Source organism: Typopeltis vanoorti, chromosome 18 (assembly GCF_054136105.1).
Source record: "Typopeltis vanoorti isolate ZY-2024b chromosome 18, IOZ_Tvanoo_1.0, whole genome shotgun sequence".
Taxonomy (NCBI): domain Eukaryota; kingdom Metazoa; phylum Arthropoda; class Arachnida; order Uropygi; family Thelyphonidae; genus Typopeltis; species Typopeltis vanoorti.
The window spans coordinates 47746278-47767396 of NC_143566.1; positions in this window are offsets into that span (position 1 = coordinate 47746278).

Genomic DNA, 21119 nt, shown 5'->3' on the forward strand with positions numbered 1-21119 from the left:
AAAAAAGTGTCAGGCATTCACATCCAGCATCTTATGACAGTGAACTAACGAACCAAACGGTTCTTTCCGAGGATCCACCATTTTTTCCCCTTTTTTCAGATGAGATTCCCCCCACTGATTGACTTGCTGTTAATTAGTTCCGTTCCTTCAAAAAGGGCTCTTTATGAAGTGAGGTAAGGTCCATCGTCAACGCCTTGGGCCGCTCCATCAAGCTGACGGAAAGTCTCCTCCTCACAGCGCCACCCCATGCTTGTGTCCAGTCGTCAAAACTAATTCTTTCCCCCACCGCAAGTGTTACAATGACGAAAAAGACAGGCACTAGTACCCAGCACGTGCCACCCCTCCAATCGAAAGCCGACTCGCTATTGGCAACAATCGACAGATAAACACAAATCCAATACAAGTGTGGGTCTCCCGGTAAACATCACGCACCCCCATCAGCAAGTGGCGCCACCTACATCGATCATCCGCTGCAGGCTCAGGTAACGAACGGCAAAGGTGAGTCTGAATCTTACGATGTTTCAACCATCCTTCGGTAGTGTACGCTGATGGATGGCAGCGCCACCTAGTCAGTCTGAATGCGCATGCGTGACTCTCACGCTGTGTATGAAGTGTGGCAATGAGTGATTGGTGTTGTTATTGGACGGGCGGTCTCCAGGTGCTTGCCCAAGCACTTCTTGTCACAAGCTGAAGTATGGTTCGCGCAGTGTTGCGAAGGGCGGGCGTTTGCTTGTACGTTGTTGTGATTGGTTAAATCTTCACTACACACACGAAAGCAAATGTTTGGGTTTAAACACGAGGGATTCTTGCACACCAAACACAAGTTAGGTTTTCCCTTCTCAGCATATTTCGAATGTCTTCTGCTTACAATAACGTAGCTTATGATGCCTGCAGATGATTATATTTAAATACGAAATGTCAATAGCAAAAAATTTCAGAATAAATTTGTTTTCACGTTTAGTTAATACCGTAGTAAAATAAACAAAATAGAGTTCGTCTGTTGATATGAAAATCCAGTGTTCTGAACAGCTCAACACTTTCATATTTAGTTGATTTATAAGAAAATATTATTATCCAAAAAAAAATGAGTATTCAGTAACTTAATCTACTTTGATTTTTCTGCATATAAAAACATATGTAGTGGTTAATACTTATAATGGTTAATACTTAGAAAAAACAAACGAGAATTGTTTGCATGGAAGTAATATTGAATTTCGCCATCACGATTATATTATTAGTCCTTATAAGGACTGGCTTAAAGGGGCGAAGCAAGAATGCTTTTCATCTTCTCCGTTATCTGTAGAGGACAGTGTAGGGATAAGGTGTTATTGAGCTATTAAAGCTTTGATCATGGCAGGAGGGTAACAGCAATAGCCGAGCCTCAGTTAGAACTTCATTGGCTACAGCATTGCCATCCATTACCCTCCAAGGGTATCAATCACCGATGTTTAAGTAAAGGCGAACTCTAAAAATTCGGACGATCTGTAGACCACTCCATAGTGGCCGAAAGACCGTCCGTATCTCAGCGTTGGTTCTACTCAGTGACGGGCTCCCCACCATCGAGCAGGACCGCTCATATTCCGAAGAAAAGCATTCACCGACGAAGCCCCTCACCGGGCCGTGCCGGAGAACACTTTCCCGGAGACTCAAATTGCTCGCTTAAGGCAAAAACCTTAAGAGAGAGAACTCAAACTCTCGAATCTCTACGCCCCAGGGGGTAACAGCAACAGCCGAGCCTCAGTTAGAACTTCATTGGCTACAGCATTGCCATGCATTACCCTCCCAGGGTTTCTACATCCACCTTGAGTTCTTGATCAACGATTATATTATCCTTATAAGGACTGGCTTAAAGGGGCGAAGCAAGAATGCTTTTCATCTTCCCCTTTATCTGTAGAGGACAGTGTAGGGATAAGGTATTATTGAGCTATTAAAGCTCTAATCATGGCAGGAGGGTAACAGCAATAGCCGAGCCTCAGTTAGAACTTCATTGGCTACAGCATTGCCATCCATTACCCTCCAAGGGTATTATTAATCACCGCATCTCACGGTCGATATCAACTCGGTCTTTACGAACGGTGTTTTAATATTTTTAATCTTATATTGGTAAATATCGATAGAAGTGCATAATGCTATTTAAGACTACATCTAACAAATAGTTTATACTTTATTTCTTAACTAAATTCATCTACAAATTAAGTCCACAGCTGAAATGATGAAATCAAAATTCATGGAGATCATAATCATTGAAATGCGTGAACCAAGTAGCTTTTCATGGATTAAGAAAATATACTGCAGTGCTTAAATTAAAAAAAAGAAAACGCTATTAGGTTTAATTTAGCCTTTCAGCAGTATATTTTCTTCTCATCAGTAATTCCCTTCGAAAATTTGCATATCATATATTTTGACAATATCTGAATAAATGTAGAAGCTACGTTTTCTCTGGGCTTTTACGTATTAAAACAAATCACGGTGATTAATTAGGCACTTGGTTTCAAATAAATAAATAAATGAATAAAAAATCTTAAAAATCAGCTTAAGATCGAGAATTTTTCAAACTTTTTAAGGATCTCATTCAGATACCATTTCTTTTTTTTAAACTACATCATATAACTCCATCCAGCTCACAATGCGTTGTAACAAGATTGTTTATACATATAAAAAATGTAGACATCATAAACTCTGCTAGTCTTTTCAGATCTCACAGTTATCTATCCAGCCCCATAACACTCCGAACAAATAGTCAGTTAGGGTGAGCAGAGGGACACAATCGAGCCACTGTTATGGATCATTAGAGCTAGAGGCCCCAAGTGGCCTGTCAGTAGGATTATCAAGATCGCATTTTGTTATGTAGGAACCGGGGCCAGAGTGAAATATTGCCCCGATTCTAGTGGAGTCTTGCTGCGATCCCATTTGAACGTCCTTTAACCCATTTATGTATTGGGTAAAAAACTACAGAAGTGGTAATTATGTCTTAGATTCTGGAAATCCACGTTAATCTAGTGGTTAGAGAATTGATTTCTCTACTATTTTCATTTGGCTATATAAAGCCAGTGCTATTCTACATGTTTGTCAGACTTCTGTGTAAATAAAATGCTTTTTTGTTGTTGTTGTTGTGAGGAGGAAAATTGAATATGCAAGGAGAGACCTTAACAAACTAGCTTTGAACCAATTAGTAAACATCAAAAAAAAAAAAAAAAAAAAAAAAAAAAAAAAAAAACTCCGTCTAAATTTTTTTTCTGCAATGTTAGGTTTGTTATGATGTTCTGCTTTTTTTTTTCTTTTTTCTTTTTTTTTTTTCTGAGCACTATCGTGACCTATGACCCGCGAGCTGAATATGATCTAAAGATTTTAATCCAGCTAGCAGCAATATATTGAAAAATTGGTTGTTGTTTTTTTAAAAAAAAAACATTTGAGTCAAACTATCAAAGATGCGAGCGAGCGCGCACGTTCAAACACCCATAGTCGAGAACCAGTTGCCTAGTTTAACACTCATGCAGGTGTTAAATACAGATATCAACCACCCCAAAAAATTGTGTGTTACTTTTATCTCGATTCTGATTACCACGTAGGCATACGAGGGTGGTCTGAAAAGTTCTCGGCCTCGAACATAGATGGCAACACTATCGGCAAGATTTTTTTTTTCTAAGTTGGTACATCTGTCATAAGCAGATGTGAAATTGCAAGTCATTCTATCAAGTAGTTTGTTTTATCCAGCTGTCTTGAAGCAAAAGTGTTGTCTGTATCCCTTGAATGGATAAAATTGAGTATCGTGCTGTTATAAAATTCTTTCTAAAAGAAGGTTTAACGCCAAAAGAAATTCATTGAAGTTCATAAAAGTTTATGGGCAGTCTTCTCCTTCGTTTTTGAAAATTAAGAATGGGCTGCCGAGTTTAACAACCTCAAGGCGTATATATACGTCAGGTTACTATGGATGCGAAGTGCATATTGAAATTGTAATACCATTGATATTACATTGAAATATATGATGGATACGAAGTGTAGAGGAGTGATGTATTTTATCCATATTGACGGCGACGTGGTTAAACATGGATCTACCAGCCTTGAAGATGATCCACGTGGAGGACGTCGAAAAAAGTGTAACAACACCAGAAATCATTGATCAAGTGCACGATATGGTATTGGATGACTGGCGAGTCAAAGTGCGTGAAATTGCTGAGACTATAGGCATTTCAAAAGAACGTGTAGGATATATTTTGCATGAAGAATTGCAAATGAAAAAGCTTTACGCAAGATGGGTACTGCGCTTGCTCACAGCAGATCAAAAGCGCACTCGCAGGAAAATCTCTGAACAGTGGAGCGTTTCAACAAGAATAAAACTGATTTTGTGCGTCGATTTATTGCTGTGGATGAGCCTTAGATTCACCATTACACACTAGAATCCAAACAGCGGACAGAAGCAGGTTCAGCGCCAAAGAAGACAAAGTCGGTTCCATCAGCAGGAAAGGTCATGGCATTGGTATTTTGGGATGCTAAAGGCATTCTGATAATTTATAAATTAATTTCAAGATAATTAATAAATTCTTTTCAAGATAATTTATTAATTATCTTGAAAAGGGTAAAACAATAACCGGGGATTATTATTTCGATCTTTTAACCAGACTAGGCGAAAACATTCGTGAGAAAAGACCCGGTTTGCAGAAGAAACAATCATCTTTCATCAGAACAATGCACCTGCCCACAAAGGTGTTTTGGCAATGGGAAAATTAAGGGATCTGCTCTATGAATTGTTGGAACATCCACCCTATTTCCCGATTTGGCTCCCTCTGACTTCTATCTCCTCCCGAAACTAAAACTCTTCCTCGCTGGTCAGCGTTTTTCTTCGAATCAAGAGGTAATTGCAGCTGTAGAGGGGTATTTTGCAGATCTTACTGAGAACCACCACAGGGACGGGATAATGGTGCTGGAGCATTGCTGGAATAAATGTATTAGTCTTAAGGGAGATTATGTTGAAAAATAATTTTGAAATTATAAATTCGTTTTTTCATTGTAAGGCCGAGAAATTTTCAGACCATCCTCGTGCACCGGCAGGTCAACTCTTTCTTGTTCGAAACTGAACAGATCTCAAAGTAGAAATAGCAGATTGTCATTTTTAATATTAATTGCAGCTTATGTATCTTCGAAATCTCCTGTTATTTATGTAGTTTTTATGTCGTAAATAAACCCAACCATCTCTATTGAGTTAAAATGTGATCCTTTTTGTAATTAGAGTTAAAATCTTATCATTTTTAAAATAAATTTAACGTTTTTAATGAATACAAGAGTATTGTATGTTTTTTGTTTATATTTGTATGCCTTTTATTGTCATTTTCTTCGAATTTATCTTCCCCCTCCCCCTAATTTTAAATATCAATAATGCCTAAACTGATCAAACACTTGAAATATCGCTTTCCCTCATGCTCGAAAGATTGGATATCTCCAGTTTACGAAATAACTTGTTTTGTGAGGCGTGTGCATATAGTTGTATGTTGTCGTGTCATAGCACTTATGCTACGATATTTATCGCATCATTGATAAAAGGTTAATTGTCAAAAACAAAGGTATTTGATATGCATCATTTGCATCAAGTACTTCCTTGATTAAGCAGTAAATACCATTAACATGAACAGCAGGAAAATGTGCAAAATACAAATATGGCACGTGAATCCCCCCCCCCACCACTAATTCTCAAGTTCATAACACTTTCTCCCTGGGGGGGGGGGGGGAGGCAGATTTTAGAATCTCTGTGTTCTAAATCCAAGGTTTTGTGTCATACCTGGATTTAGTTTCCGAGTTTGTGTCCTAATTAAGTTTCATGAAAATTCACAAAATTTCATGAAAAAAAAATTTAAATTATGCCCATAACTTATATTTAATGACTTAAATAAATCATAAAGGAAAAGAGGTGAAAAATGAGATCTTCAGTAGCAGGAGAGAAAAAAAAAAAAACACTAATGTGGCATTGATAATTTTTGCACCTTTTAAGTACAAAACTTGCATAAAAACTGCTGTGAAATTTGTTCGAGTTTTACAAGCAGTCAAAAGTACAAAATTAGAGTCTGAACTTGACAATATGAGCAGCAATTCTGCTGGTTTAAGATTTGGTTAAAAAAAAAACAAAAAAAAAAACAGGACAAACATAATTGTCTTTCCGTATATCATTCCTAATAATGGAGATGAGAATTCCTCGTTAAGATGTTTTTAAACACACAATGACTTATTTTAGCATTTTCTAATTTATTATATAAATCATATCGAAATCACGTGCAATTCTTCTTGAGAAAAGAATATTCGCCCCGCGTAATTTCCACCACGCTGATTAAAAATATTGATTAGCTCCTGAGCTGAAGTGGATGGCTCAGGTTGTGCTCTCACTGATCCAAGTTGAACTGCGGCTGAGATTGAGGGGAGGGCTGTCGATTTTTTTTCCTTCTTCCCTTCAAGCCAGACTTCTACTAATCTCGATTTGTGTAAGCATCCTCTCGCTGGTAATCCAAACAAGAACCAGTCCCACAGACATGTTGGGCTATACAAAGAAATCGACGATGCACACGCAACTCATCGCCGATTTCTTTTGTATTTTCATTTAAATTTGGAGAATTGATTGTAAGTCATCCTTAAGTTATGTCATGAGTTTTCGAGTTCTATTTCGCAAAATACCAAAGGGCATTTAAATTTTCCTTCTTCGTGTCAAAGTGCTTAACACTTCAAAAGGACGAATCTTTTCGATCCCCCCCCCCCATTCGTGAAGCATTTCATCCGATAGTATAAAAGACATAATTAATTCCTTCATTTACATTTTATAATATTCCAGTAACGAACAACTGAAGAAAAAATATATCTTTTCGCCGTCATCACACAGGTAGTATGCTATCTATCATTAGAGTGAGTCTATTGTTGCCATGACAACATGACTTCACAACTGTCACAAAAATGAAACAAAAAAGGTAAAGCTGTTCCTCCTCAAAATTTTAAATTTTTGGAAGTGATCAGGAAATCGACTAAAATGAACTCTCCACAATCGCCTATCTTTTTTTTTTTTTTTTTTTTTTTTTTTGCTTGAACAGTATTGTTTGTATCCATTTCTGTAGCATCTTTTTGTTTTTGGTTTAAACCAAATATAGAAAACAATGGCGAATATATTCATGATATAGAATAACGGGTCGGTGGCAAGAAGGTGAACACTGGACATTAGGTCAGCACCTTCCGTTCTAAAGCATTCCGTAGAGGTCTCGTGCCAGTAATTTAGCTTTGACCCTTAGGGCTCCCTTTCCAATCTCGTTAATTCATTTTCCAATTTGGTTAACATTTTAAATTTACAATTAGAATTTTTGAATTTAATTTTAAAAAATGGAAATACATTTTAATTCAAAAATTAAAAAAAAATTTTTAATCTTTAAAATTAATAACAATTGTTAGCATGATGGTTAAACAGGTTTACAAATTTAATAATTTTAAACACACTCCATGATTGAAATATAAAAACATTTGCAGATAAAGGTTGAATTGTAAGAACGGGTGCATCAAAACAACTTGAATTAGTTTGCTTATGCACACGTAGTGGTTGCCAAAAATGAGAAGACAAATACGATGTCAACACAAAATTAGAAGGCGTAGAACATTCTAGAAACCTGTAGCAACTTGACATAAAGCCAGATTTTAAGACGTTTACGACTGTTGAGACAATGAATACCTTTTATCCAAGTCATCTCACCTCTCTCTTCTCCTCGTCTATCAACACTGCCCACGAGACACCTGGCATTGCGGTGAAAGATGCATCTTAATTTTGGGAGGTTTCCTTTAACGTTCTGCTTTTAAACCAAACATTATAAAGACGGAAATAACAGATTATTATCCTAAATTACTTAATCTAAGGGTCGGATTGTAAAGACCCGACATCCATTGATAGTGCTGATGACTTCATAAGTTCAAGGGAGGGGTAAAGATAATGAGAGGTCCCCCTAAAAGGTCTGGGTGTCCGTCTATAATTTGCCTATCTGACTCCCTCCTGTCTCAGACTTTTTCAAAAGCCCTAAAACTGTCCTCGGTTCTATTCATGCTCCACTTCACCACACCTTGACCTTGCTAAGATAAATTGCTTCCTTTCCGGCTTTTTTGTAGGCGGAAAAAGGAGCTAAGAATGCGCTCGTTTCTTTTAAAAATCATATAATGGAAATTACACAGAGTGACAGGCTAACACTAAAGTAATGAAAATATTCTCTTAAAGACAGAAACAGTGCAGTTTGCTTGTGTATAAAACTTTATTAACATCCAAAAATGTACTAGAAGAACTTTTCAAGATGTTCTCTCTCTCTCTCTCTCTCTCTCTCTCAGTGATTTATATAACTGATGGGTGTGTGATGCTTCGATCTGGTTGTGGTAGTGCGTCACCAGACCACCGCAATTCTTGATGAATAACAAAATTATATTTTTTATTCTCTATGCAATAAAATTCCCACGTTTGTTGGTAATTATTGTGTATTATGCAAAAGGATGTTCAACTCCGTCTGGTATATTAACTGTGGTTGTATTAGTATTGTAGGTTGCGCTAGTCAAAAGTTATGCTCATTGTTGCTTAGTGTGGAGAATTCATCACCATTTACAGTCATATTTTAATTAATTTTGGAAGAAATTGTAGTATTAGAAATTTCGGAAAGAAATTGAAGTATTAGAAAAATTCGGAAAGAAATTGAAGTATTAGAAATTTGATAACAAGTTGCAGTCTTGTTTAACCATTTAAAGATGATTCACGTCAATTGACACACGACAGTAGTCCTTAAAGTCCTTAAAAGGACTGGCCTAAAGGGGCGAAGCAAGAATGCTTTTCATATTCCCCGTTATCTGTAGCGGACAGTGTAAGGAGAAGGTGTTATTGAACTATAAAGCTCTGATCATGGCAGGAGGGTAACAGCAATAGCCGAGCCTCAGTTAGAACTTCATTGGCTACAGCATTGCCATCCATTACCCTCCAAGGGTATTAATCACCGCATCTCACGGTCGGTAGTTCCTCCACACGACAGTAGTGGCTTAATTCAGATTTCATATATTTTTCACATACAAGAAATAAAAAAGTGTATTATTTTATTTTAAAATACTCTGGATTAGAGAAGATTTTAGAAGGTTTTTGCTTTAATTACAAAGATAATTAAAATTAATAAGAAATTATATTAATGTTTAACACTTTATATAAGTATACAAAATTTGCGCGTGATGTATCTTCACGACTAAGTTACTTGTATACAGATGCAGTTGACTTCACGTCAATTACCTCAACATTCCATAATGCAAAAACATGGGAAGGAATTAAAATATTATCTCCTTGTATTCAACAAGGAATCTAAATGTTTTCAATATTTTACTTTTGCCCCCCCCCCCCTTGGTATAAGAATCACATTATAAGATCATAAGTGGTACGCAACCACGCAAACTCAAAAACAAAACTACTGTTTTAATACTATAAATCAGTGATTTTCAACCTTTTTCATAATATGGCACACTAAAAAATATATTCTTTTAATTTTTTTTGACGATCTGGCAAAAAAATAGAGATAATTTTGATTAATTTACACACAAAAGGTATTAATAATAGTAATTACTTATCCTTTTTGCTTCAAAAAATTTGAACTGTATTTTTGACATTTTGAGTAAGAAAAGCAATACTCAAAATTATTTTAAAAAATTTTTACTGATTTTTTTCAAATGAATATTAAAGATATTAAATAATATACATACTGCAGTTAATTTTAATGAGATATCTGAGCTTAATGAATAGTTTTATCCAGTGCAAGTCGTTTAAAATATTCAGCCGGTTTTTCGCTCAAGTGGGAATGTTTAGATTGTAAATGTTTTTTTTTTTAATTTACTTGGAATCATAGCGTTGTTTGCTCATTTTTCGCCACAAACTACGCATGTAGGACGTGGCGGATCTTCTTGACTGGAAATAAAGCCAAATGACAAATGATTTTCGTCGTAATGGCGAACGTTAGTTTTTAATTTAGTTTTACAATAACCAGTAGTAGATATGGGATGTGCTGGGGAAAACCAGCTTCACTTTCTTTTCTTTTCTTTTTTTTTTTTTTTTTTGGCCGTACTAGCTTCATTTTCTTCATTGTCTTCAAATTTTTGTTTTTTTTTATTACAAATTTACTCATGTTAAAGGAATGCTATTGAATAAAATTAACTGAATGAAAAAAAAAATAAATAAATAAATAAAAGAACTCTTACCAGTTACCTTAAAAATAAGAGAATTAAATGAAGTTATTTGTGAACACACTTATCAAAAGATTAAAGCTAATTAACACACAATTTTAAACCGATTCACCAACCGTAAGTTTCGTCAAATATAAATAAGGGAGCTTCAGGTGCGGATGGAAGACCAGACACTAATAAATAAATGCGCAAATTACGACATTATTTCTTTCAGTTAATTTGTTTTCACAAATCTCGCGACACACCGGTTGAAAATCAGTGGTTGTCATGTGTTGTCGGTATATGCTGTCATGTGATCATCATGGGTGTGGGTTGTCCATCAATTTGATTTTCCTTGAATGTTGAAGAAATGTTGCTGGTTAACTGGATAAAATACATTATCCAAAGATAGATATTTCATCATCTTTTTACTTTCGGCATCTTATTATGTAAGTTTCTTTTAACGGGCACTCCCCTCCCCCTTTTTTTTTATAAGCATTTTTCCCAGATTCCGTCCGTCTTAGTTTGGGTCATCTTGTCGGGAAGAGGACGATCCCCCCCACCTTAGTTAAACATCCTAATAAATGCACATCACACCTCCAGTCTTGCGAAAGTATCTTGGAATCTAACTCTGGGCATTGCTTAGGGCTACAAGTCGAAAATTCAACGCATATATCCAAGTAGGATGAAAGGTCAAGTCGGCACTAGTCTTCATCTCCGTCAGGTGCAGACAAGGAAACACTATAAACAGCCGTCATTAAATGGGCCGCTAAAGCAGAAAGACGTGCTCGAGACAGAAGACATCACACATAAACTTTAAGGGGCGCCTAACACCTGAAGATGGCAAAGCGGCTGTTGCCGCATGCCAGCGAAGATCAGGTCGGTTTACGGCCGAGGAGGCGATACATAAACCTCTAATTTTACTGCAAGCTGCCTTCTGTAACAATATGTCCTGTGGAAAGAGGATTAGCCGCATAGGTAACGAGACCGGTAGGGGTGCATCACCTGCACGTGCTTATGGAGGATTGTAAGCGTTAATTTTTGTAGGAAGATATTGCAGAGATCGACGGTGTATAACACTAAAATTTGTAGGATTATTACGACAGACGTCCCTTAATTTAAAATCGTATCTTTCCCAATAGGCGTAGCTAATTAATGTGAGATTTATCTTATTGTGTTCATTCGGTTGCCTTAAAGCAGCAGAAAGAGAAAAATAAAATTAATGTTATCTATAGTGTCAATCGAGCAGTAAAAGAGCCGTTGATTAAGTGCAACTGTTCAACTGACTTTTTTTGCAGAAAAAAAGTGCACTGAAGAAAATTGTGGCTGGATGTGTACACTGGTGTGGATGATTGACAGAAACGTTCTAACTGCATGAAGCTTGTTTTAGTTTAAAAATGAATTAACCTGCTGGAGAAACCGTAAATCCAGATTGTTATGTCGAAGTGATTTTTTTTTTTAATGATTTTGCCTGTTTGAGTTTGTTGAACCCAATCAGTTCACACAATACATCAGCGGAAATGCAAACAAGTCTTCCCGTTCCTGAAACGTACGTCAAGTTGGAATACTCGAATGCTTAAATTATTCGGAATATTTGGAGGATTATAAGAAATATTTTTTCGTCCAAATGTCGTTTAGCTCCAGCAGTGAAACTTTTAACATTTTCCATGACAAGTCGCACCGAGAAAGGACCCTCCCTCCCTGCCGAGATAACAGCTCTTTGAGAAGATAATGAGTGTTAGCTGCACTGAGGCACGACCGCCTTGCTATCATCCGTAGCTCTCTAATCCCTTATAGACGTTACTAATTCCGTCATCGTGACGCTAAATCCAACCAACTTTAAATCATTTGGTCGTAAAAGTTCGCTAACCCTAATTACCACACATTTTCTTCACTATCTTCCGGTGAGAAGAATTCGTAGCTCACTTTAATTCACCAAAGTAACTCGTAAATTAAACGCATCTCTTCTTAAAAGGAATGTTGAAAAATATTAAGATTGCCTCTAACGTTCCGTGTGAACATTGCATCAGTACAGTGCAAAGGAAAGAACAGAATAGGAATATTCATCGACAATGTTAAAATTGGCACTGCCATATAGTATGACCATGCCAATTTTAACATTGTCGATGAATACTAAGCCTAAAATAGTACAATACAAGGAAACGCGCGCATGCGCACAAACACTAAAGTCATCAACGGTTAGTTTACATCCGGGCACTATATAAATGTATGCGATGACATTGAATGGGAGGTTGTTATTACATTTAATGATAACACGTACACGGTAATATTGAATCGAATGATGTTATTACATTAATCTTACTACTATTGACCCTGTTTATTTAATATAATGATTATATAATTATATAATTCTGAACAAAATAAGTTGGTGCACACATCGACATCATGTGTGGAACTTGTCTTGTTCATGACGTCATTTTCTTGACATTTCACAATCTTCCAATCGAAGTTTCCATAGGAACATGATACTACACTGGTCTAATTCAACAACAAACAAAACTTTATTATATAAGAAGTGTAGACAGTGGTTATGTAGAGTAAAGCGCCCTCTCGTATTAAGTCCTTCGGACTCCGTGGAGACGTCATCACGTAATAATAATAATAATAGAAATGTGACAAGTTATACATGCCTAAAATCTATTGGGATGCTTATTCTCTATAGATTAATTATAATGAAACATGTTATAGCCAATTCAATTTTGTTTTAAATCTTTTTTTTTTTTTTTTGGTTTTGACCTAAGTACTGTACGCCCATAGATGCGAGACCCTTCGCCACTTCTGTGCATGTCAAAAGAAAGAGAATCCATTCCGATAATAGGGTAATCAATCCGTCTTGTGGGATGAGTTGTTTATTATTACACGTCGGAAAATTAATTTTCTTTTATGATTTCGATATTTGCAAATGCGATATTTGCATTTCTGCATTGCGGTATTGATTGATCGAGTGTACTCTTGCATTGTTATAGTTTTGGCATTGTTTACATTTTTGTCGGACTTCTGTTTCCTGTCTTGATTTGTCAAATTCCTTCATGATTTTTTTCCCCAATCAGTTCCATACTTATTAAGCTATGTTGAGTTTTACGTATCTGAAAAATAAAACTAAAATATAAAATATAAACAGAGAGTGTTTAAAAATCATAACCTAAAAATCAAGTCAGGATAACTAAGCTTCTCTATTGGCACCTTTTAAAAGTCGGTTATGAAAAGTAACGACTTCATATTTCAGTTAAATCAATTGATTTGCTTCTCAAAAGTAACCATAAAAAATATATGAAGATAAATCCTGGGCCTTATTTTAATTTAAATGTTCGTAAGAAAAACAAAGCTGTAACTAACCAGATCATCGCAAATCGTTTGAATATAAAACCATATAAGACTTCCAAAAATAATTTTTTTCTATAAAAAAAAGCAGAAAATATTCTAAAAATGTCTGTTTCGTTACCTTCAAACCACACTCCTCAATCTATAAACAGACCTACTTGACTAGCCATAACCAAAAAAGGCAGTCGCCTTTTGCCAGACAACAAAGGCATTGGATTTCGTTAAACATAAAATGTACAAACTTAAGTGACCAATAGGATAGCATCTAACAGCTCTTTTAAGACTTTAACAGGTCAAATGGTGACATCTCAGAAAGCCTTATTGATAAAGTAAGTCTAAGATCGTCTTATCTCCAAGGAATGATAAACACCAAGGCCATCACACAAGACTGAAATGTCTATTTTGCTCCAACACAGTACTAAGGAATTAAGCGCCTGTTTACTGTCATCGCCCCCACTCTGTTGTTTATTCCTCTTCAGGAGTGACAATACTTATCTTCATCAGACAGCGTTTTCTTTAAAACCCCCAAAGACGGGGTTGTCCTAACCTGTGTTCCATCGGCTGTAGAACAGCTTCTGCTGATTGGTATACGTCTAGACGAAGACATCGTTGGTGGAGCCGCGTAGATAAGAATTCGCCGCCACTATGAGATACTTTGGTGCTGTTCACTGCAGTTTCTTCCGTGTGGTCTATGGCATTTGTTACTAGAGCCTTAGCACGTGACCTCATAGATACCAATCGAGAGTTAGTGAATTACATTGTTTATAAATGTGCTTTTTCAATACGCAAAATGATGTCATACATGGTAGATCAGAATAGTTTCATCGTTACCTGTTCTTTTATGCATTTATATCTACAATTAATCTGTCAAAGAGTTTTTTTTCCCTAATAAATGTTGCATAAAGTGAGTCATGTGATTTGACAATGCATCAACCAAGACATTAAAGCTACTCGATCACGAAAATTTAATTGATTTCAATACAAGAATTCCAATGTTTGTTATCAAATACCAAAACAAAAAAATGCGATTGTTGATATCAACAATTAGTAACAACCGACTACACGAATAATTATTCTTTTAAATCATTGTTGGCGTTAAATCGAATCCTTATCTGAAACTACGTTATTATTAATTCTTATTATTTTTTATACAAACACATTTCTAACTTTCAGTTAGAAATATCTATCATAGACAAAATATCGTCAATAATGAGAGAGATTCCTTGTTTTAACAGTCCTATTGATGTCTACACGACACCTATAGTAAGGGAGTGACAATAGCAGTTGGAGCCACATGAAATTCGGCACGTTTAGTAGCTATCTCCAGAAACGATCTTAGGGAGTGAAGTGAGGGAGATGAAAAGGAGAGGCGGTTCCCCGTTCAGGCAGCTACTAGTTTTTACTGTAGTCAAGCCGCTTTGGCTCATCATAATTGAATTTAAACGGCGACCAGGTATTGGGGGAAATAGTCCAGGTAGTTGCTTAGTTACCACAACAATAGCAGTTAAAAGGGAGCGCTTCCCTTTGTGAATTCCGACGTAACGGATGACGACCAGCTGTATAGCGAGGATTACGGTTCAAACTGGGAAGAAATTGTGGTTTTCTTTGATGTACAGGTCAGCCTTGGGTACTGTGTATAAATGTCGGTAAATAAGAATGCCAAAAAGAATATAAAAAAAAAATTATCAATTACAAGTATGTAATTGGTGCTTAAGGTCATTAAGCATGATTGTAAACCACGGTTATTAATTGCTCAATGCATTGTTTGCTCAGTGTTTATTGTTGAAAATGTGTATTGTTGCTACTGAAATAATTTATCAACTGACAGAATAGAAATTCCATTATTAGAAATCAACTCGCCGATGTTACTAGGGTGAACTGTGAGACCAATGAGAGAACCTCAAGTGAATCATGTGATGTCGGTTTAAGTTAATTCTCTGAATTATGTGATCCGGGAAAAAAAAAAAAAAAAAAGCAATAACTGGCATGCGATACTTTCACCTTTGTTATTTTTTATTAAATATTGGAACTTAAATATTATTTTTGGTTTTAAATTTTTTGACGACGTTCAAATTAAAAAAAATTAAATGATTTTATATTAAAAAGAGCATTATCCGAAGTATGTTCAAAGAATGCCTGAATTTATTTTATATCTTTTCTTTTCTTTTTTTTTTAGTTAATTTCTGACTTGCTGCATGGGATGGTTTTGTTTTCTCTTTACAAATATAAACTTTTTCAACACATTCGATCTGCATTGTAATATAAATATGAAGCTGCGCTAAATTTCCACACATTACATCTCATCGTTTCACCAAAAAAAAAAAAAAAAAAAACTTCTAGAAAATTCCTTGGATCCTGTGGTCCGTTACATTGGGTAGACGGAATTTTTTGGAATATTACTTCAAAAAAAAAAATGTAGCCACATTTTAAGTAGCACTGACTGCAGCTAAAAACAGGAAGACAACAAGTGATCTTTTCAGTATTACAAAGCAGTCTCTAGCCTGAAAAATAATTGCGTCTTACTCTTTCTGCACCTCTCTGAAGAAAGTCTGAGTGAGTAATGGATATTTGGAAAGTGGGCAAAGAGAAGTGAATGTATCGGCCACGGTGTGGTCACGAGACTGGCGTGTTTCCCTATATTACAAGTGCCGCTCGAGTGTCAGAAGAAGATGTCGGTTGTAGAGAACAGGGTTCGAATTCGTCTAGAACGCGAAAAACCTTCCTAAGAGATTGTTTAGATGATGCGGCCTTGAATCCCATACGGGCAGTACGTCACAATCTCATGAAGCCAACATGAAGCTGTTGGTTATAATGTATTTTTGTCTGTCAACTGCGTGTGTTCTCCTGTTCTGAGCGACGAAGACATCCAAGTTTCCGGAAGAAAAATCCTCCACCAACGTATGAGACTGTCTAACTCACCATTTGCTTGAAAACACCTGAAAAAGGTTTTGAAGCAAATAGTGAGTCTTTCCAACCAAAGGGCTCGTCTAGAACTGAGTTATGGAGGCTCAATGTCGTACAGTGACAAAGCTTTTATTCCCATAAGAGTGGCAAATCAGTGCATAACATAATATGATGCATGAATTCGTAACCATGTGTAATGCTGATCAAATATCAGTATCGTGTGTGTCTGTGATGAATTTGCTTCCGTTACAGACGCACACGATACTGATATTTGTCAGCATTTTCAAAGGAATGCACTGGTAAGCCATAGAAAGTAACAAAAACTAGGAAACTAACCGACAATTCTAAAAATTATGTAAAGTTATCACTGTGCGTGATATATGATATAATACGCGTGTCGCAAGCGCAACGTTTCATTTGTGGAGATATTTATTGTAATTTTCATGAAAGTTCATTTCTTTTTGGTTAAATGATCTGATTAGAGTTTTCCATATATCTGGTAGGATTAGGCCTTGATTCTTATTTAAGTTACCTGTTGAACGGGCAACTGTAGCAGCTTCTTTGAATGTTCTGGAATGGTAGTTCTCTTCTATGTAGGGCATATGACTCATATCCCATTCAATATTATGTTTGGTAGAGGCGAAATGGGAAGAAAGGCCTGATATATCTTGTCTGTGATTCCTTACATAGCCTATGTGTTCCTTCTTTCTTGTTTCAAAACTTCTTGATGTCTGTCCCATGTAATTGATGTCGCATGAACAGGGTATGCTGTAAACTCCAGAGTATTTGTAGAAAGCATGGCTATCTTTCGGTGATCTTATAAACTTTTGAATGGTCTCGATAGGTTTGAAGGTTACTCTGATATTATATGGTTTTAGAAGAAGAGCTAATTTTTTCGATATGGCACTAACAAATGGAATTGATATAGAGCTGATGTATTGGGTTGCATCTCGTTGTCTTTGCGGTATGTCACTAAAGAGAATCTTGTTGATGATTCTTGTAGGGTAGCCATTTAGGGATAGATCTTTGGATATTTTCATTAATTCTTCTTGTAGGTAATACTAGTAGTCAAGAAAAGGTCATAATACTCAGTGGTTTGTTTTCTTTAAGTCACTAATTTGCACTTAATTCGGTTTCATTCTTTTAAAGATTAAACTGCAAGAAATGACGAATTATTTGCTCCATTAAGCGTCTTTACTGGGTTTGTTGACTTATTCGCCACTTCCTAACACTTAATGTTTTCCTTAGAAACATCTTTTCCAACTTCTCAAGTAAGAAATTACGATAAATGCGAACTTCTAATATTTTTTATGATTACACTTATTTCCATCCACCGATCTCCAATCAAGTTACCGAAATAACTCTTCTGGAATGAATGTCCAGCCATGCTTGCAGCCATTCGTCCTGTTACAGTCTCAATGTGCCGCTGCAATACCACTCGAAGACAAAGCTGACCTCCTAACATCCTTCCATTCCCTCATTTATCTTCTAAATAAATTAGTTCACACAGCGATACATATCAATTGAAAGTCTCCTTTGATTTTTCTGCATCTCAGAATTAATCCCTGTTGTGTCGCCCCCCCCCTCCCCCCACACACACCTATTCCGAGTTATATATTCTCTTCAGTAGTGAAAGGCGTTTAGCCCACTTGAGAGATTTTTATTAAAAAAAAACATTAAGTACTTCTATAATAGTCAAATAATTGCGGAAATGTGATACCATCAATTACATTTCATTAATTTTTCCCGATACTGTTAATTATTGTAAAGATACTGTAGTAGGGAATCTCAGCGGCGCTTGCTGTAAAAATAAATAAAATCCCCAAACTTTAAATAATAATAAAAACAAAAATACCATTTATTGCTTAATATATTTTTGCTGTGATTTTTTTCTCCGGGGTCTCCGGTTTTTTCTCAAAATCCGGCTTCCAGTACATATTTTGCAGCTTTAGATTTACGAGGTACGCAATAGGAATCGAGTAATTTATGGAATCCGTGCCAGTTGACACTATATATGAACTTATGTTTCCTGGTGGAAAGTTGAAATACTACTGCTAATAATAATTAATATTTCTTTTGCAATGGTTCATCATAACCACATTTGTGATTAATTAATATTTTATGTTCAACAATCGATTAATATTGATTGTTCATGTGACGTAATAACTAAAGCTCTGAGTGGAGCCTATAGCTAATTTGCATTTTTGTGAGGAATGAAATATCCGGGATTCATGATGCGAAACTTCGCACTTCGGTCGAACACCGAAGTTCTTGTTGATCTAGTTTATTTATTTTTACTTTAGTCTTGTAATATCAAAAATCGCTCTTCCATTGCAGAATCTGGAAAATGACAAGTGTTGTTTTGTTAGCCTTTTCAGTCAATATGGATAGATGTGACGTCTTTAAATTCATAGAAACCACCGGAAAAACAGTACACGAAATCATAAGAAATAATTACAAGTGATCACGCAAGACGTTGCTGTCTGTAAGGGCGAAGCAAAATGCTTTTATAATCCCTGCTGTCTGATAAGGTTGCTATGTGAGGAAATGTTTATGAGCTAAGTGCTCTGCCCAGGTGGGTGCGAGTTATATATCCTCGTTAGGAATTAGGATGGCCTTAGGTCTCCTATATTTGGAGAAATCTGTTTCGTCATAATTTGCTGCTTGTTGCACTAATTCATTGGGATGTGAAGACGATGCTGAGAAGAACTTTACTGCTGAAGACTGCAGGAAAGAATAGATGTAGGGGATATTTATATCCCGGTGGAGTTGGACATTTGTGATATACCATGGTGCGTTTAAGATCATGCGGAGACATTTGTTTTGCACTCTCTGTAGTTTGAGGATATTTGTACTTGAGGTGTGACTCCAGGCTGGGGACGCATAAGTAATAATAGGTCGAATCATCAACTGATAAAGGAGCAATTTTATGTTGGTATTCAGCTTGCTATTCCTATTGATAAGAGGGTAAAGCTTTGCAATAATTTTTGATGCATTTGTACATGAGGCTTTTGTGTGTGGACTGAAGGTTAGTTTTCTGTCTAGCAGTACATCGAGATATTTGGCTTCTGCTTTCCAGGGAATCTTGGCATTAAATAGGAATATGCCATCTTTGGGACATGTTGAGTTTTTAGTGAAGAGAACGGCGATACTCTTCTGATAGTTTCTTGCAATCTCCATTCCGAGAACCAGTGCTCTAATTTCAGCAGTTTTTCTTGCAGTTTCTTGGTGACAAGGTGCGGCTTAATAGACCTGGCTAGTACAGCTGTGTCGTCCGCGTATAGGGCAATGATAGATGACATTGGATTGTGCGATATGTCCGCCATGTAAATCGAGAAAAGTATCGGTGTCAGTAGGGACCCTTGAGGCACTCCTGTCAAGATTCTTCGCTGGGTAGATAATATTTCATTAAGTTTGACTTGCATTCGTCTGCCACTCAGAAATGATTTTATAATTTGGACTAGATCTAATGGAATGCCAGCTAAAATCAACTTGTATAGTAGTCCAAAGTGCCATAATTTGTCGAATACCTTTTCTAAGTCAAGAAAAACTGCCCTGGTATATTGGTGCCAATTGTAACTTGTGGTCATGAACTCGATTAGTCTGTAAATTTGTTGAGTGGTACAGTACTGTGAAACTGGCGAAAACCAAACTGTTCTGTAGGAAGGATGTTTACCTTTTTTACTGAAAGTTGACTGGAAAGGATAGTTTTTTTGCTATTTTGCCCAAATTAGAAATCAGACTTACGGGACGATAACTTTGAGACTGCTGAGGATCCTTGCTAGGCTTATAAATAGGAACCACGTCTGCCAACTTCCATGCAGAGGGAAAGTACTTGAACCTGAACATAGCATTTATTATTGTTGTAAGATGTACAATGGCCTTTCGGGGTAGCAGTTTAATAACTTTGTTGGATATGCCGTCAGGCCCAGGAGCTATTTTATTCTTTAAATTCTTTATAATGTCATAAATTTCAGCTGGAGAAGTAGATGTGAGTTGGCTGATACAGGTATCAGACTGTTTTAATACGTGTCTGACATGGCGATAGACTTTGATCGAAATTTAATTATTGTATGAAGGGCTACACTGTTTTCTAAATTTTTAGCTATAGTTTCGGCTTTTTCTGCATCTGTGTAAACAATGTTCAGGTCAGATTTGAGAGGGGGAAAGAGTTTTGTTTTTGATGTTTCTCAGCAGCTTACAGATGGTTTGATCACTGGGTGATATGGAGGCTAATTTGTCTTCCCATAGTTTGTTTCCGTGGGCTTTAAGTGCATCTCTCACTGCACTGTTCATTTTGTTGAGATAGTTTTTGTCTTGGGGTGCCCTGGTATCTTTTTCTTGCTTTATTTTTTCCCCTGATTAAGTTCATTATATCATCTGGTAGTGAAATGGTTTAGACTTAAAAACAGTTGAATTTGAGGAGAGATAGATGCTATGGCTGCGTTGATTTGATCAGTAAGTTTATTGACTACAGATTCGATTTCTTCCGTAGAATTAATATGAAGGACTGGATCAGTGTAGTTTGGAAGCATTTTGGATAGTTTTTCTCAAAGTATGAAGGTGTGAGGCGATGGCGGAAGTCCCCTCTGATAACCCAGTTGAAGCAGAATAGGGTTGTGGTCTGATGATAATTCATTCAGTGATTCCAGGGTGTACTGCAGGTTAACATTCTGGAGGACGACTAT